The sequence below is a fragment of the Scylla paramamosain genome, chromosome 48 (genome assembly GCF_035594125.1).
Source record: "Scylla paramamosain isolate STU-SP2022 chromosome 48, ASM3559412v1, whole genome shotgun sequence".
Lineage (NCBI taxonomy): Eukaryota > Metazoa > Arthropoda > Malacostraca > Decapoda > Portunidae > Scylla > Scylla paramamosain.
In genome coordinates this window covers 7,653,796-7,672,484 of record NC_087198.1, presented here as the reverse complement: position 1 = coordinate 7,672,484, position 18,689 = coordinate 7,653,796, and the positions used below count along the sequence as shown (strand labels likewise).

The following is an 18,689-nucleotide window of genomic DNA, read 5'->3' as shown; positions in this document are numbered from 1 at the left end:
CCGCGGAAGGAGGGGAGGCATGCAGTTAGCAAGATCAGAAGAGCAGTTGGCATGAAAATAGCGGTAGAAGACAGCTAGATATGCAACATTGCGGCGGTGAGAAAGGGGCTGAAGACAGTCAGTTAGAGGAGAGGAGTTGATGAGACGAAAAGCTTTTGATTCCACCCTGTCTAGAAGAGCAGTATGAGTGGAACTCCCCCAGACATATGAAGCATACTCCATACATGGACGGATAAGGCCCTTGTACAGAGTTAGCAGCTGGGGGGGTGAGAAAAACTGGTGGAGACGTCTCAGAACACCTAACTTCATAGAAGCTGTTTTAGCTAGAGATGAGATGTGAAGTTTCCAGTTCAGATTATAAGTAAAGGACAGACCGAGGATGTTCAGTGTAGAAGAGGGGGACAGTTGAGTGTCATTGAAGAAGAGGGGATAGTTGTCTGGAAGATTGTGTCGAGTTGATAGATGGAGGAATTGAGTTTTTGAGGCATTGAACAATACCAAGTTTGCTCTGCCCCAATCAGAAATTTTAGAAAGATCAGAAGTCAGGCGTTCTGTGGCTTCCCTGCGTGATATGTTTACCTCCTGAAGGGCTGGACGTCTATGAAAAGACGTGGAAAAGTGCAGGGTGGTATCATCAGCATAGGAGTGGATAGGGCAAGAAGTTTGGTTTAGAAGATCATTAATGAATAATAAGAAGAGAGTGGGTGACAGGACAGAACCCTGAGGAACACCACTGTTAATAGATTTAGGAGAAGAACAGTGACCGTCTACCACAGCAGCAATAGAACGGTCAGAAAGGAAACTTGAGATGAAGTTACAGAGAGAAGGATAGAAGCCGTAGGAGGGTAGTTTGGAAATCAAAGCTTTGTGCCAGACTCTATCAAAGGCTTTTGATATGCCCAAGGCAACAGCAAAAGTTTTACCAAAGTCTCTAAAAGAGGATGACCAAGACTCAGTAAGGAAAGCCAGAAGATCACCAGTAGAGCGGCCTTGACGGAACCCATACTGGCGATCAGATAGAAGGTTGTGAAGTGATAGATGTTTAAGAATCTTCCTGTTGAAGATAGATTCAAAAACTTTAGATAAGCAGGAAATTAAAGAAATAGGACGGTAGTTTGAGGAATTAGAGCGGTCACCCTTTTTAGGAACAGGTTGAATGTAGGCAAACTTCCAGCAAGAAGGAAAGGTAGATGTTGACAGACAGAGCTAAAAGAGTTTGACTAGGCAAGGAGCAAGCACGGAGGCACAGTTTCGGAGAACAATAGGAGGGACCCCATCAGGTCCATAAGCCTTCCGAGGGTTTAGACCAACGAGGGCATGGAAAACATCATTACGAAGAATTTTAATACGTGGCATGAAGTAGTCAGAGGGTGGAGGAGAGGGAGGAACAAGCCCAGAATCGTCCAATGTAGAGTTTTTAGCAAAGGTTTGAGCAAAGGGTTCAGCTTTAGAAATAGATGTGATAGCAGTGGTGCCATCTGGTTGAAGTAGAGGAGGGAAAGAAGAAGAAGCAAAGTTATTGGAGATATTTTTGGCTAGATGCCAGAAATCACGAGGGGAGTTAGATCTTGAAAGGTTTTGACATTTTCTGTTAATGAAGGAGTTTTTGGCTAGTTGGAGAACAGACTTGGCATGGTTCCGGGCAGAAATATAAAGTGCATGAGATTCTGGTGATGGAAGGCTTAAGTACCTTTTGTGGGCCACCTCTCTATCATGTATAGCACGAGAACAAGCTGTGTTAAACCAAGGTTTAGAAGGTTTAGAACGAGAAAAAGAGTGAGGAATATACGCCTCCATGCCAGACACTATCACCTCTGTTATGCGCTCAGCAAACAAAGACGGGTCTCTGACACGGAAGCAGTAGTCATTCCAAGAAAAATCAGCAAAATACCTCCTCAGGTCCCCCCAACTAGCAGAGGCAAAACGTCAGAGGCACCTTCGCTTAGGGGGATCCTGAGGAGGGATTGGAGTGATAGGACAAGATAAAGATATGAGATTGTGATCGGAGGAGCCCAACGGAGAAGAAAGGGTGACAGCATAAGCAGAAGGATCAGGGGTCAGGAAAAGGTCCAGAATGTTGGGCGTATCTCCAAGACGGTCAGGAATACGAGTAGGGTGTTGCACCAATTGCTCTAGGTCATGGAGGATAGCAAAGTTGTAGGCTAGTTCACCAGGATGGTCAGTGAAGGGAGAAGAAAGCCAAAGCTTTTGGTGAACATTGAAGTCTCCAAGAATGGAGATCTCTGCAAAAGGGAAGAGGGTCAGAATGTGCTCCACTTTGGAAGTTAAGTAGTCAAAGAATTTCTTATAGTCAGAGGAGTTAGGAGAGAAGTATACAGCACAGATAAATTTAGTATAAGAATGACTCTGTAGTCTTAGCCAGATGGTGGAAAACTCGGAAGATTCAAGAGCGTGGGCACGAGAGCAGGTTAGGTCATTGCGCACATAAACGCAGCATCCAGCTTTGGATCGAAAATGAGGATAGAGAAAGTAGGAGGGAACAGAAAAAGGGGCTACTGTCAGTTGCCTCAGACACCTGAGTTTCAGTGAGGAAAAGAAGATGAGGTTTAGAAGAGGAGATGTGGTGTTCTACAGATTGAAAATTAGATCTTAGACCGCGAATGTTGCAGAAGTTAATGAAGAAAAAGTTGAGGGGGGTGTCAAGACACTTAGGGTCGTCGACGGAAAGGCAGTCCGACCTGGGGACATTTATGGTCCCCTCCCCAGATGGGGACTCCGAGGCTGGTGTAGGAATCGCCAAGATTTTAAAATTTTAGAGTGAAGGGTGTGTGTGTTATTAGGTGCTTGTAGTTTTGTGTGGAGGAAGAGAGTTGTCTTTATAGGGCAGGCTGTGACTACCTCCTTGTGTTGTGAGACACAAGGGGAAACGTTCAGTGAGGTCACAGCTGGGTTTAATGATAAGTTCACAGCACCCCCTGAACAGTGCTGCACACCTCACTGGGAGTAATTATCGTTTCGGCAGGTGTCTACTGCCTCCTCCTCTATTCTCCTCCTTCCTGACTCTAATTAGGGCAAATCCTGCATGGGAGACCAAGAGTGAGGAGAGCAGGGTGAAATGGATTAGTAGATAAGATAAGATAATGAGGTAGCAGGAGTAGGTGATGGTGGTGGTGGTGGTGTAGGAGGTAAGAAGTTATAACTATCATGGAAACTGTGTGTGTGTGTGTGTGTGTGTGTGTGTGTGTGTGTGTGTGTGTGTGTGTGTGTGTGTGTGTGTGTGTCAGTGTGTGTGTGTGTGTGTGTGTGTGTGTGTGTCAGTGTGTGTGTGTGTGTGTCAGTGTGTGTGTGTGTGTCAGTGTGTGTGTGTCAGTGTGTGTGTGTGTGTGTGTGTCAGTGTGTGTGTGTGTATCAGTGTGTGTGTGTGTGTCAGTGTGTGTGTGTGTCAGTGTGTGTGTGTGTCAGTGTGTGTGTGTGTGTGTCAGTGTGTGTGTGTGTGTGTATGTTTGTGTCAATGTGTGTGTGTGTGTGTGTCAGTGTGTGTGTGTGTGTCAGTGTGTGTGTGTGTGTGTGTGTGTGTGTGTGTCAGTGTGTGTGTGTGTGTGTGTGTGTGTGTGTGTGTGTGTGTGTCAGTGTGTGTCAGTGTGTGTGTGTGTGTGTGTGTGTGTGTGTGTGTGTGTGTGTGTGTGTGTGTGTGTGTGTGTGTGTCAGTGTGCGTGTGTGTGTGTGTGTGTGTGTCAGTGTGTGTGTGTGTGTGTGTGTGTGTGTCAGAGTGTGTGTGTGTGTGTGTGTGTGTGTGTGTGTGTGTGTGTGTGTGTGTGTGTGTGTGTGTAATATCTTTGCAATCTCTATGTTATTTTACTTTACATACTTTGCAAATATTTCACTCATATTTTTCATGATTCTTACTGTTACATAATCTCTCTCTCTCTCTCTCTCTCTCTCTCTCTCTCTCTCTCTCTCTCTCTCTCTCTCTCTCTCTCTCTCTCTCTCTCTCTCTCTCTCTCTCTAGCCATATCGATCTTCTTCACATTCCTTCTTCAAGTTCACTCGCCGACTCGCTGACTCATTGACTCACTCGTTCACTCTTACAATGCCATGACCGCTGCTTCACGACCTCTCTCCCCTGCCAGCTAGCAAGTGTGAAAAACTACGGTATTGGCGCGCTCTCTTTCACTTTCATTTGCTGCGCCTCCATCTGTAGCCACATGAATAGCGCAGGATCAATTTCATCACCTTTCAACATTTTTATTCATCTCATTGTGGGACTGATTAATATGAAGGTAGTGGAAAAATGGGAAGGTGCAGGAAGATTACTGATGAAGATTATGACAAGTAGAGACGTAAGGAAACATGAGGAAATGAACATTTGAAGAGTAGAAGGAAAGGATGTGAGAAGGAAGAAGAAGAAAGACAGTAGATAGGACAGGGGAGGAGGAAAAGAAAGACTGAAAAGGAATAAAGAAAAGAAAAAAATAGATGGGAATAAGAAGAGTAGGAGGAATGAGTAGGAAAGGAGTAAAGAGACTGCAGGAAGAAGTTAGGAATGCAGAACGCGTAAAAGAAAAGCAACCAGTAAGAGGAAGAAAGAGGAAGAGAAAGATGAGGAGGAGAAGAATGAGGAGAGGTTAAGTAAAAGAGGAAACCAGGAAGTGTGGGAGAAGAACATCTGGAAGAACAGGAAGAAAGAGAAGAAGGAAGAAAAAAAGGTAAAGAGGAGGAAGGAAGGGAAGAAGGGAGAGAGAAAGAGGATGTGAGGGCCTTGTTAAGACTGTCAGCTGAGGTCAAGCGTCTAGATAGAATTACAACGCTCCCTGCCTTGTATGTATGAGTATTTTCACACTACAACGATGTCACGGGAACCATATCGAAAAGAAAGAAGTAATTTTTCTATTCAAATTTTCCCTCACCGTTTTTTTTTTCATCTTGTCATTTTTTTTTCTCTCGTTATTTTCTCCTGTACATAATTTTTCCACTGAACAGTTTTCCTTTTCATTTTCTTCTTTGTGATAATTTTCTTAGTTGTCATTTTCCTTTTAGTAATTATTTTCCTCTCGTCATTTTCCTCTTTAGATATTTTCCTTTGTAAACATGATTCACTCAATTAATTTTCCTAATATTTTCCTTTTCTACACATTTTTCCCTCTATTCATTCTTCCCTCTGATCATTTTCCCCTTTAAACATCCTCCCCTCTGGACACATTCCCCTCAAGTCATTTTTTTCAACATTTTTTACTCTGAAGTTCACAGTACGATGAAAAACTGACAAAATCATTACTTTTCATCCTGACCATCCACTGTGAACCATCCAAGTCCAGACATCATTCATCCTAGTCCATCCTAGTCTTCTATCCTTCCATCCTAGTCTTTCCATCCTTCCATCAACCATCCACGCCACCCACTAACAACCATCCGATCCACCATTCTAGTCCATCCATCCTTCCATCTATCCACTCCCTCCTTTCCACCCTTGCCAGCCTCCTTCTCCGCCCCTCGCCGTCCGCTAATCACTAATTTCAAGGCATTCACTCTCCCTCAAGCAGGATATCAGGCAAGCAGGGGCTGAGGTGAGCACTGGTCAGCGAAAACCAAAGGTGTGCACGAATTTCATAAAGTCAGTCAAGTGAACACCGAGTGAAGGTAATGAACTTGTGATACTGTTGATGTTATCCTTTTCTTCTTCTTTTTTTTTTTTTTCGTGTTCCTCTGTTTTTCATCTTCCCTTACTCCGTCTTACTGATTTTTTTTCTCTCTTTCTCTTTTCTTCTCTTTCTGTTTCTTGTCCTCCTCGTCTTCCTCCTCCTCTCTCTTCATTGTAATTTTCCCCTTCCTCCTCTTCTTCCTTCTCTTCGACCTTCTATTCTTAATCCTCCTCCTCCTCTTTCTCCATTTCCTTCTCCTCTTCATCTCATCCTTTCTCTTCATTTTCATGTTCTCTTATTCATCCCTCTGGTTCACCTCTTCATTTTCTTTGTTCTTCCAGAGTCTCGTAACCTTCATTCTTATCATTAGCAACTTTCTCTTCATTTCCCTTTTTATTTTCCTCTTCAGGTTTTCACTCCCACTTGTCTCCGCTGTACTTAGCTTTCTTTTATTCCGCCAAGTACTCCTTCTCCTCCTCCTCCTCCTCCTCCTCCCTCTCTTCTTTCTCCTCCTCCTCTTCCTCCTTTATCGGTTTATGTCTTCCCAGGTCGTGTTCGCTCCACGTAAGGCAGCAAAGCGTGAGAGAGCAAGGTCGAGAGTAGAGGCGCCCCCCCCCCCCAGTAAAGCTGCCACCCCCTCCCTACGCAATGATCATTATTGTAGCAGCAGGTGATCGAGGATTCTACCTAACCAGTGGGAGAAACACGCGTGACAACTTCAGAAAGCATCTCTGTAGCCTCTGAAAATAGCCCTGGTGAGACAGAAAAAGCTCAAGAACACGAGGCTATAAGAACATTACAAAGGAAACAAGGGAAGCTGCAAGAAGCCATCAGGCCTACACGTGGCAGTCTTTACAAAACACATCAATTTCCACTAATCATTCATAAATTTGTCCAATCTTTTAAAACTCCCATATAACTCTGCACTAATGACCTGATTCCTTACTCTATTCCATTCATCCACCATTCTATTTATGAACCACTCCCTTCTTGTCTCTTTAAGTCAATCTTGAACCTGTCAGGGAAAAAACACAGACGACCCGAGTGGAGAATAATGAAGGTGTTTATATCCAGGTAAATAGTGACAAAACCTGAGCCTCTGCAACGTGTTTATTGTCCTGTAATGAGTCTCCTGTAACACCCGGGAGTGACGTGCACCCTAACTGCCGCCACTAGGTGAGGAATGAGTGCCGCTGTATACTAGGGATCGAGTGAGGAGAGACTGACAATGTGATCAATGTGGAGGGAACTTGTGGTGGTGGTGGTGGTGAATGAAAATAAAGAGGAGGAAGAAGAAAAAAAAATAGTTGTGGTGGTGGTGGTGGTGGTGGAGGAAGAGGAAGATGAAAAGTAAGAGAAGAAAAAGGAAAAAAAGGAAAAGGACGGGGAGAGGAGGTGAAGGAGAAAAGAAGACAAAAAAAGGAGTAACAGGAAGACAAGAACAACACCAGAAAATACAAACAATATAAAACAAAGAAACGAGGAACGAAAGGCAGGTCAAACAAGAACAAACAAACAAACAAACAAACAAACAAAAATTCTCCTCCACAATCGCAATTCTCACTTATAAAAATGAGTAAATAAATAAATAAAATAAATAAATAAATAAATAGATAAACAGAACATGATAACACAGCAATCATCTCTTCCTTAACTTTCCTCTTTTCTTCAACCCTTTCCTTCCTCCCTTCCCTCCCTCTCTCCCCCTTCGTTCCCCTTCCCATCCTCCCTCTCACCTCTCCCTTCCCCCTTCCTCCCCTCTCCCTTCTTCCATATCCCCTCAGGTAAGGTTTAATAGAATTTCAAGAATTTTTTTTATTAATCTACACACGTAAAACTCTCTCTCTCTCTCTCTCTCTCTCTCTCTCTCTCTCTCTCTCTCTCTCTCTCTCTCTCTCTCTCTCTCTCTCTCTCTCTCTCTGTACATGTGACGCAGAAATATAACCATAACTATATTTGCACTTTAGTTTTGTAAATAATTTGAAAATGTTTGTTGCGTCAGACACTTGTGTTTCAGTGACGAGAAGAAGATGAGGTTTACAAGAGGAGAGGTGGTGTTCTACAGATTGGAAATTAGATCTTAGACCGCGAATGTTGCACAAGTTTATGGAAAAAAGTTGGGGGGGGGTTGTCAAGACATTTAGTTGATATCTGAAGAGCAGTCCAACCTGGGGACATTTGTGGTCCCCTTCCCAGATGAGGACTCCGAGGTGAAGGATTGTATATATATATATATATATATATATATATATATATATATATATATATATATATATATATATATATATATATATATATATATATATATATATATATATATATATATATATATATATATATATATATATATATATATATATATATATATATATATATATATATATATATATATATATATATATATATATATATATATATATATATATATATATATATATATATATATATATATATATATATATATATATATATATAAATCTGGATGAGCGGTGAAGGAATGAGGGCAAGATAATGGTTCACAGTCATTCTTTCCCGCAAAAAAAAAAAAAAGTAGATGCGAAAGAAAGGCAGTGTAGTTTTCATTGAGGACACTTGTGTGTGGAAACAGCTCCAGTCACAGGCAGCAGGAAATACAGACCATGTCGGAGAACGAAGCAGCAAGTTATTAAGTACGTAACTGTGTTGACACCAAGCAAATGTATACACCAAAGAGCACCGCAGCTGGTTATGTGCCACACCCATTATATCAAACTGCCTCGCGCCCCGCCAATGTAATCCTGAGTTAATGGATTAACAGCAACTCTACCAACGTGTGATGTCCTTGTGTGTATGTGTGTCTGTGTGTGTGTGTGTGTGTGTGTGTGTGTGTGTGTGTGTGTGTGTGTGTGTGTGTGTGTGCGTGCGTTTTCTACCATTTTCATCACTAGTAAATAGAGAAACTGTTTTAATACTTGTCTGCTTCCTAGTGCTGAATGAATAACACACATACATTCACACAGACACACAGACACACAGACACACAGACACACAGACACACACACACACACACACACACACACACACACACACACACACACACACACACACACACATTTTTTGTTAAGTGACCAGCAATGAAACAAGCACAAAAGGTGTGAAGTATCCTGTCATCCTTTACGCTGCCAGCAGTGTCTTTGACAGCCACACTTTATATCATTCCACAAAGGCTGATGAAAAGTCACGTAAGTCAAGGGGTTCGAACAGTACCAGCTGTCTTTCTCCCCATTGTTTCATCCCGTATTCACCCAAATTTCCCTCTCTCTATGTTGTTCTTTTTTATTTCCCCCACTCTTTTCTTCCGTTCCGTTCCGAACAGTACCGAATTTCACTGACCATCGATAAAATAAACAGTAAAAAGGCTGAAGTACTCGGGCCACCCTGTCCTTCGTGGCCTGCCAGTGGTGCCTCACAAACCCACACTTCACACCAACACGTTTCACAAAGATTCAGAAGTCGCGTCACTCAAAAGGCTCGGGCAGTACCTGAATTGCACGACATGGAAGGGACGCACACCGCTGCCGATGCAATACACCTGCCAGTACTCAAAACTGCACCACCTCCCAGCCCGGCAGCTCGAAAAGACCTTACACGCAGGTTTACATACACCAAGACAATGCGAGGGGTTGCCAATGTCTGCCTGCCGCTCTCCTCACTCGTTACAAGATATAATTCTCTTCCAGCTGCAGATTTCCATGTAGGCTTTCAGTACACGAGTTCAAGGCGACGCGTGGACAGACAGACAAACATGAGCAGCTTCTAGACCCAGTGTTGTTCTGCCTAACCTACACACCACAAGAAATCGCTGGGATGGAATGGATGTTACAGATGAGGAACTTAATTACAGTGACTTGTGGAAGGAAATGTTATTCTTTAAGGCTTGCATGTGGAGTTTATTGCTACGACCATCTAACCTAAAATGTAACGCTGGAAGTGACAAACACGACTCTAATAAATCTGTTGGAAGGAAAGGAGCCTCTTTTTGCCATACTTGAGAAATTTCCATCGTGGTAAATGTATAAAATAAAATATGCACTTAAGAGTAGCTTGCTTACACGCACAAAACAAGTGCCTCATGGTTCAGTCAGTTAACGCTAGCCTTTTCAATCTGCTCAGTTCAAACTCTGGTCACGTCCACCTCCCTCATCAAAAAAGTAATAAATAAAAATAAAACATATACTTACGTACCAAAAATGAGCCCTGGAAATAAAACTAACGCAATAAATAAAGAAAACACAAACTTCTTCTCACTTTGCCAGGAATGTGGCTCAGATTTCTATCCAGAGGAATTGAAGAAGAAAAGAAAATGTTTGCCTAAGACTCCCTAGCTTGTAAAGACACGCTCTGGGATGAATCTGCCGCTATACATTAACAAAACACACCCTTTTCTATTCCATGAAACGAAGCCTTCACCTTGAACGTGGCTCAGATTAGTGTCCTCCAAAGTTTGGCGAGAGAAAAATGAAATATTTCCTTAAATACTGATAAAACTTTTCCTAATGAACATGGTTTGCAATCTGCCCACAACAATTCCGATAATCAAAGAAAAAAAAAAAACGTAAAATCTACATCAGAGAAGGATTTGCATTGCCACATTACAAGGCAGAGATAAGGAATTCTAACCCTTCCTTAGTTTTCTGGAACGTGGTTGAAAATAGTCAAGAAGAATTAAGAAAACGAGAATACATCACTTAAACTCACTAACTTACACAACAAAAGGAATCACATTAGTATAAGAAACCCACAATTAAGTCATGTATTCGTTGGTCCTCACTTTTCAGGGAAGTGGCCGAGATTCTGTCGAGATGAAATAAAAAGAACAAAAGGCCAACGATAAAGAACTGACTCTTCCCGCCTCACACTCCAGGCACGTGGTGAAATTCTGTCTTAAAGACCTTACAAAAACAATACTTAAGTCACACACCACAAGGAATCGTATTACCAAAACAAAAGCTTCAGGTAAAGAGTACTCCTCTCCTTCACTTTTCTGTACCATGCTACAAATTCCCTCGAAAGAAAGAAAGAAAGAAAGAAAGAAATATCATATATATATATATATATATATATATATATATATATATATATATATATATATATATATATATATATATATATATATATATATATATATATATATATATATATCAGCTTAAGACACACATACCAGATGGAATGGTATTATTAAAGCAAAGTAGAAGATGTGTACTGAAGACTATTAACGTTACATCGCAGAACAAATCACATCACCAGAGCAAAGTTTAAAGGTAAACAAGACACAGGCCTCCCCGCTCTGAAGGACGTGCTTGAAATTTCTCCCCTGAGGAATTACGAAAACGAGAAAATGTCAGTTTGAGATTATCGAACCAAGGAAACAGAAGGAATCGTAGGAGTAAAACAAAGGACAGAGAGAAGTAATCCTGTTTTCTCACTTTTCAAGAACATGTTTGAGATTTATGTCGTAAAGAACTTTCAAAGTGAGAAAAAATATTTCGTGGAAACTACTGAAGTTACGGCAGAAGGAATGGTATCAGTACAACAAAGGCTAGGGATACAGACTATTCATCCCTCCTCACTGTGAAGGAACGTGGCTAAGATTATGTGCTGAACAATATAAAAAGTCACGGCATAAGGAATGGTATCAGTACAACAAAGGCTAGGGATACAGACTATGCATCCCTCCTCACTGTGAAGGAACGTGGCTAAGATTATGTGCTGAACAATATAAAAAGCCCCTCCAAAAATATCTGTTAAACATTACTATATTTACATAGCGCAGGGATTCGTATTAATGAAACAAAAACTGAAGGTATAGAATTGACTCGTTTTTCATCACTTTACAGGAAAAATGTTTTTAGAATTGTGTAGAATTAAGACACGAGAATATATCAATTTAACACTTCCTGACCCACGAAGCAGAATGAATATTAATAGTAGAACAAAGGCTATAGAAAAAAAAGACTCTGGCCTCAGTTTCCTGCAACCTGCGTTTAAGACCTGCCGTGGAGACCTTAGAAAACGAGGACTGCAAGTTGGAGGGAAATCTTTACTTTATATATATATATATATATATATATATATATATATATATATATATATATATATATATATATATATATATATATATATATATATATATATATATATATATATATATATATATATATATATATATACAAAGTGGATGGATGAAAGACAATGATACAGCAAGGTGGTCCGAAGGATTACGCTTTGTACAATTTATGAAGAACAGAGCCCATCATTCTGGTATAAATCGAAGCCCATACAAAGCAATGTTTGGTGTAGAACCAAGGGTTGGCCTTGCAACAACATGCATTCCACGAGATGTTACAGTCAGAACCCGAAATCAACCAAAACTAGTTTCAACTAGTCAGAACTAGTAATATAATTTATTGTTTGTAAAAACTAGTATTACCTAGGCAAAACTAGTTTCTTAACATAAAGGCTCGGTAAAACACGAAATGTATTTTACACCTAGTTTTACCTACACACTTCAGTCAAAACTAGTTTTAACAATTGTTAAGTTTGGGTAAACTAGGTTAGACTAAAAGTGAAACTGGTGTAGTGCCAGGGAAAACATTTCTATGTATAAGTAGCATTAGGGAGTGGAGTGAACCATGTGGGGACCATAAGGGTGGGACTCGCTTGACAAACACCGGAAGTGAGGACGCTGGCTTGTCAGTTTTTGTATGTTTCAGTCCGCTGTCCTCCTGCATTGACACAGGTTAGTACGTGTGTTGTCCTCTGATATCAGATTATTGCAGTGCCGTTTACCTTAATTGTTATTTCTTTGTTAGATGTTACTGAGTCATAGTTTGTAGGGTGGGGGAAGGGGGGGGAGGATTCATTCTCATTTAGCTGGTTCACTGATTTACTTCACCTTTCAGTTGTTCGTGAGCCACCAATACAACAAGATGGCAGCTTGGAGCTCACCTGACCATCCTGAACACCCTCTTGACCGCCCTCCTAACCAGGCAGCTGACACTGAATGGGAGACTATGTTTTTACAGACCATACTGAAGTGGGACGTGCAACAAGAACCACACTACAACATACTTACTGCAGAAAAATACGGTTCACTGTTGCAGGAGGTAAAAAAGGCTAAAACTGCTAAGAAGAAAACGTCTCTACAGTACAGAAGACTGAAGCGGTTTGATGTCATTGAAATTGGTGGTGTTCAAAAACTGATTGCAAGTAGCAAAAATGACCAAGTTCGTTATTACGTTCCTGCTCCCGAGATTTTTGAAGTCATTAAGACATCTCATGTAGCAATCGGTCATGGTGGTCGAGATAGACTGAAATGTGAAATTAAAAGGAAATATGCAAATGTGACAGCCGATATGATAAAGCTCTTCTTGACCATGTGTAAAGTGTGCCAAAGTAAGAAAAATAAAAGAGGACTTGTTTTCAAACCAATCTTACACTCAGAGCTAAATAGTCGGTGTCAAGTGGACTTAATTGATATGCAGACACAAGCAGATGGAAAATATAAATTCATAATGGTTTATCAAGATCATTTAACTAAATTTGTGATACTACGTGCATTGCAATGTAAACGTGCTGAAGAAGTTGCTTATCACCTTGTTGATATTTTTTTAACCCTGCATTTTACAGAGTGATAACGGAAGAGAATTTGTAAATAGTGTTATAACGTCCTTAGCTTCTTTGTGGCCAGAGTTGAAAATTGTGCATGGAAAACCAAGACAGAGTCAAAGTCAAGGGTCTGTGGAACGGGCAAATCAAGATATTGAAAATATGTTAAGTGGATGGATGAAAGACAATGATACAGCAAGGTGGTCCGAAGGATTACGCTTTGTACAATTTATGAAGAACAGAGCCCATCATTCTGGTATAAATCGAAGCCCATACAAAGCAATGTTTGGTGTAGAACCAAGGGTTGGCCTTGCAACAACATGCATTCCACGAGAATTGATTAAAGTTGTAAATAATGAGGAGGATTTGGAGAAGATAATTGCACATGTAAACAAGGACACTGTTGGGGAATCTAATGTTGCTTTGCAGATGACAAATCAAGATGACATAAATTCACGATCTAGTAATAGAAGTGAAGTGTTTTCGAGTTGTGTGTGTGAAATGGAAATAAGTGAAGGTCACTACTGCTCGAAGTGTGGCTCACATATTCACGAATCTTGTGGAATAAACGTTGAGAGCGGCAAGGATATCTTTGGATCTAATGTTATATGTTTAAACTGTAATTCTGAAGCACAAACATCACATGATAGGCAAGTAGCTAGTACTAGTTTGAAAAAGCAGGCAAAAAGAATGAAGACAGTATCTGATGCGTCTCACCCTCCAGCAAGTGTGGGACAAAATGTCACTGTACCAATTCCAGATGTTGACAAGGGAAAAGGAGATTTGCGGAATATCATTGCAGTTGTTTTAAACAGAAGTGAGGATGAATTGTGTAAGTTAGGTACTAGAGACGGCATTCTTAAGAAATTGTATAGTCGGTCTGAATTTGATGTGTGTAAACAGTTATTCCTAGATGTGAAAGATATACCTACCGACAAAAAAATATCTTTAAGAAGTGCAGCAACTAGTTCAAGTGTGGGAACAGGCCAAGGATTCTTTAGATGTCATTGTACAAAACATTGTGCAACCAACATTAGCAAATGTAAAAAAAATAAAGTCCTTTGTAATTCAAAGTGTCACAATAGTATGTCATGTAAAAACAAATAATGAATATCTTTGTAACTTCAATTACTAGCGCTTTGTCTTGGGTCTGACACAGTTTGTTTTATTGAAGAGTATGAGATGCGTTTCATTATTATTGTTTTTTATTTTAATTAAGTTGGAATTATAAATTGATAATTGTTTTAATGAATTTTAATACATTTCGTTAAAAATAAATTGTGACAATTTGGCAGAGATTTTTTTTCCTATATGTTATCAAAGGTACCGCTACATAATTTTGATAGGAATAAAAGCATGTTTATCATTGCATGTCCGATTAAACATTTGTTACTACACTTAGTGTGGGAAATATATTCCCACATATGTTAATAGACCAATAAACGTTTCAGCCACCTAAAAAGATACTAAAATGAGCTACAAACACAAACAAATTATGTTTGAGTTCCCCAAAAATGGTACTCAAATGAGCAATGGTACTCAAACGAGTGGTCATATCCCTCACCTACTTTTGACATTCAGTACCGTTGCTGAATCTAGTTTTACCTTACACGAACAGATAAAACTAGATTTAACTAGTTAAACTTTAATATTTCTAGTTATATCAAACACATTAAGGTGTAACTAGTTTTGCCTAGGTAATACTAGTTGTTCACCAACACATTGAAAATACCTAGTTAAAACTAGTTTTGACTGATTCCGGGTTTTGATTGTAATATATATATATATATATATATATATATATATATATATATATATATATATATATATATATATATATATATATATATATATATATATATATATATATATATATATATATATATATATATATATATATATATATATATATATATATATATATATATATATATATATATATATTTTTTTTTTTTTTTTTTATGTAGGGAGGACACTGGCCAAGGGCAACAAAAATCTTGATTGAGTCATGCTTTGTTCGACCGCCGTTTACCCGCGCTTGGTGACCAAGCAGCCGATAGCAGGCGGCCAGGACAACCCCTTTGGAGGGGACGACAGGGTAGCGGGCTAAAGCCAGCACTACTCACACCTACCGTCTTCAACGGCACAGGTGATGCGAAACCTACCTGCCGAAGTCGCCCCCGACAGGATTCCGGTTCTGAGGACGCCACCCTCAGCCAGGCGATTGGCTATCTGCTTTACTAGACCCGCCGCAGCACGAAACACCAATTCACAGACTGCGAGCTCTGCTAGGACGCCCTTGATCCGAAGGACGGACACAGAGGCTCTATGCCCGCCCCTCGGACCCGGGGGGGACTGGTACCGCATCCGCACCGTGTACCCCATTATCAAAGCCATGAACCCGCTGGTATTTGAAGGCAGGAAGAGCGCTACCCCCCCACCAGCGGGCCGTCATCCCGGAAACGCCAGAGTGACTACCGCTGTCGAGGGTAAGTGGGTTTGACCCACCGACTCGGCAAATCACCCTGACGGCCCCCACCCCAACGAGATAGAGAACTCCAAGGAGCAGAAGGACTCCGGATCAGTGAAGCTGTTCTAGGCTCCGAAGCCTGGCGGAACCCCATTACTCTATGAACGTTCATTGAGAAGGGAGGATGGAATATTTTGTCCAACTCCCCGCCTCACATTCATCTCGCGGGGAAGCACTTTAGCCGTAGGCCCAATCCTTTAGGCTTGTTCCTACGTTTCCAGCGGGCGCCACTAGGAGGCAGACTTCCCCAGTAACTAAGTCTCAAGGAGGGTTTTCACGTCACTCGGGAAGTCACGGCATGACACCATCCCGGGACCTCCAGGAGTCATACTTAATATATATATATATATATATATATATATATATATATATATATATATATATATATATATATATATATATATATATATATATATATATATATATATATATATATATATATATTATTGTTCTTTTTTTATTAATATTATCATTTAAGAGCTCGTGACGAGGACAACAAACACTACAATGTTCCTTGAAGACTGTGAGTGAGAGGGAAGAGGTTGAATTTATTTTTGTATTTATGCAGTGAAACCTCGTGAAAGAAAAAAAAAACTCTCAAGACGCCAGAGTGTGGGAGTCTATAGGCAAGTCCAACAATTTAATCCAAATGTGAAGCAAAAGGTTTTATTCTCGTGAGGTTCTCTGGTCTATTCCAGTTCGTTTGGTCTCCTTATGAAGGGCGTTGGCAAACATTTCTTCCTCTCACTTTCTTAACACTAGGTGGACACTTTACTGGAAGTTACCAATTTTCCCGCACGATAGTATTCATGATCGAAGCGCCCCCGCGGTGCAGTGACCAGCGCCTCACTGCATCAATGATTCTAAGTGAGTTATGACGCCGCAACATCCACGTGAAGGTGACGAAAAAGGTTTCCATGATCGAACGCGTAACCTTCAGACTGCAACACGAACGACGTACCACAGAGCCTACCAGAGAGAGAGAGAGAGAGAGAGAGAGAGAGAGAGAGAGAGAGAGAGAGAGAGAGAGAGCAGTGAGAAACTGTATAGGTAGACAACAGACATATAAATGGAAGAAATTAGACAAGCAGAGAGAGCAATGAGAAGTTATATAGGTAGATAACAGACATATAAATAGATTGATGAAATTAGACCAGCAGATACATATAGATAGATAGATAGATACATAGATAGATGCAGAGAAAGAAAAACACAGATAGATACAGAACAAAACTGAGATAAATAGAAAAAAAGAAAATACATTGATGTATCGGGACAGAGACTAATGAACAGGTAGACAGACAGACAGACAGACAACCAGCTAACATCCGCTAATCTAATCCCACCTCTAGCATAACTGAGATGCTTGATATTCACGTTATATAAATTAGTCAATGTAAATACCTAAAGGCCAATTCTGCTGCTGCTTCCTGGCCTCTTCGTGGACACACACACACACACACACACACACACACACACACACACAAAAAAAAAAAAAAAAAGGTAATGACTCGTGCAATTACGTGGCCTGCGGGGGTCGTTACTACTAAAGCTGGGGAGTGGAGAAGCTGGGGGTGGTTGGCAAGGTAAGCAGGAGAGAGGAGGCGAGGCTAGAAAGACAGGGTTGTGGAGGTTAGACTGAGGAGGTGAGGCTAGGGAAGGCTGGGAAGGTGAGGCTGGGGAGGCGAAACTAGGAACAGGGAGCTGGAAAGATGGGGCTGGGGAGGTGAGACTAGGGGAGGTAAGGCTGGGGGGAGGCTGGGTTGGGGTGGGGCTGGTGGGGGTAAAGATAAACCCATGGCAACAAGTCACTCTCAATTTAGTGAGATGAACAGTGATTTACTAAAGAGTGTTAATTCACCTCAGCTCTCTCACTCTTGGCTCCACACATGATTCCTCGTGTGAATGAGTTGATGAAGTGGAGTGAGTTGATGTGGTGGAGGTGAAGGATGTGGTGACGAGGGAAAGGTAGTGGATGATGGTTATGAAAGTGATGGAGGAACAAACAGCGACAAGGAAGTGGAAGATAACATCGGAGTGGTAGAAGGTGGAACGGCAGAGGATGTGCTGGTGGTCAGAAAGACAACAATGGTTAATGTTTACGATGATTCCTGATTGCAGACATTACGGTAAACATTCCAGAAACAAGTGTAATATACCGGGGAATGCTGTGACAGCGGCGGGATGCGTGGTGACTGGTGAGGGGCAGAGACGCCTAAACAGTAGGCGCACCGCCCACTCTCGCCAACACTCAAGCCTATTTTCGTGTCCCTCAGCCTTACAAGCTCCCATTTCGAGCACCATTCCTTTAGATTCATGGCACTGGAAACACTTACATCCTAGATAGTCATATGAAATACAAAAACTAGTAAATATGCAAAATTAAGAAAACGTTAGTTATTAATGTTCTGGCAACTGATTCTTCAACCGTTTGCTTCCTACCAGCCAAGCGAGGCATGACACACCAGTTTCACTAGCAGTGTATGTCCAAATACACTCATTACCAGGTTAACATACCTGCTGACCACTGTGGACAGGCTTTGGGAGAGTTTTGGTTCACCTAAAGCCCAAAAAAGCGTTCAAGAAAACACAAGACTCACGCGTACACCACAACAAAGCTGACGCCACTGACCACTGACTGACTGGCTCAAGTGAGTCGCGGAGCTTCTCTTCCTTGTCTCGAAGCCGCTCGGGACTTCGGCGGCACTGTCAAATATAAAACAACATGGTAAGATGTGCAGAATGCTTTAAAAGCTTCAAAATATGTATGAATAATGCATTTCGGTACAATATTAGTAACATTCTACACTACAACTGCATTTCTTCATAATCTGGCACCTTTTTTATATCCTTTTCATATCGCAATGGACTCACTTTCTGCTTGTAAGAAGGAAGAGCGAGAGTACAGAGCA

The 18,689-nt window shown here is 41.0% G+C and overlaps 2 long non-coding RNA genes across 2 annotated transcripts in view; both read left to right on the top strand.

Annotated features, from left to right (window-relative positions):
- The window catches only part of LOC135095276 (uncharacterized), a 77,820-nt gene that overhangs the window by 18,626 nt on the left and 40,505 nt on the right, over nucleotides 1–18,689 (top strand). The window lies entirely within an intron of this gene.
- LOC135095253 (uncharacterized) lies at nucleotides 12,240–14,537 on the top strand. The gene is made up of 2 exons (XR_010264170.1): nucleotides 12,240–12,378; nucleotides 12,542–14,537. It is a non-coding gene; the product is annotated as an uncharacterized LOC135095253 (long non-coding RNA).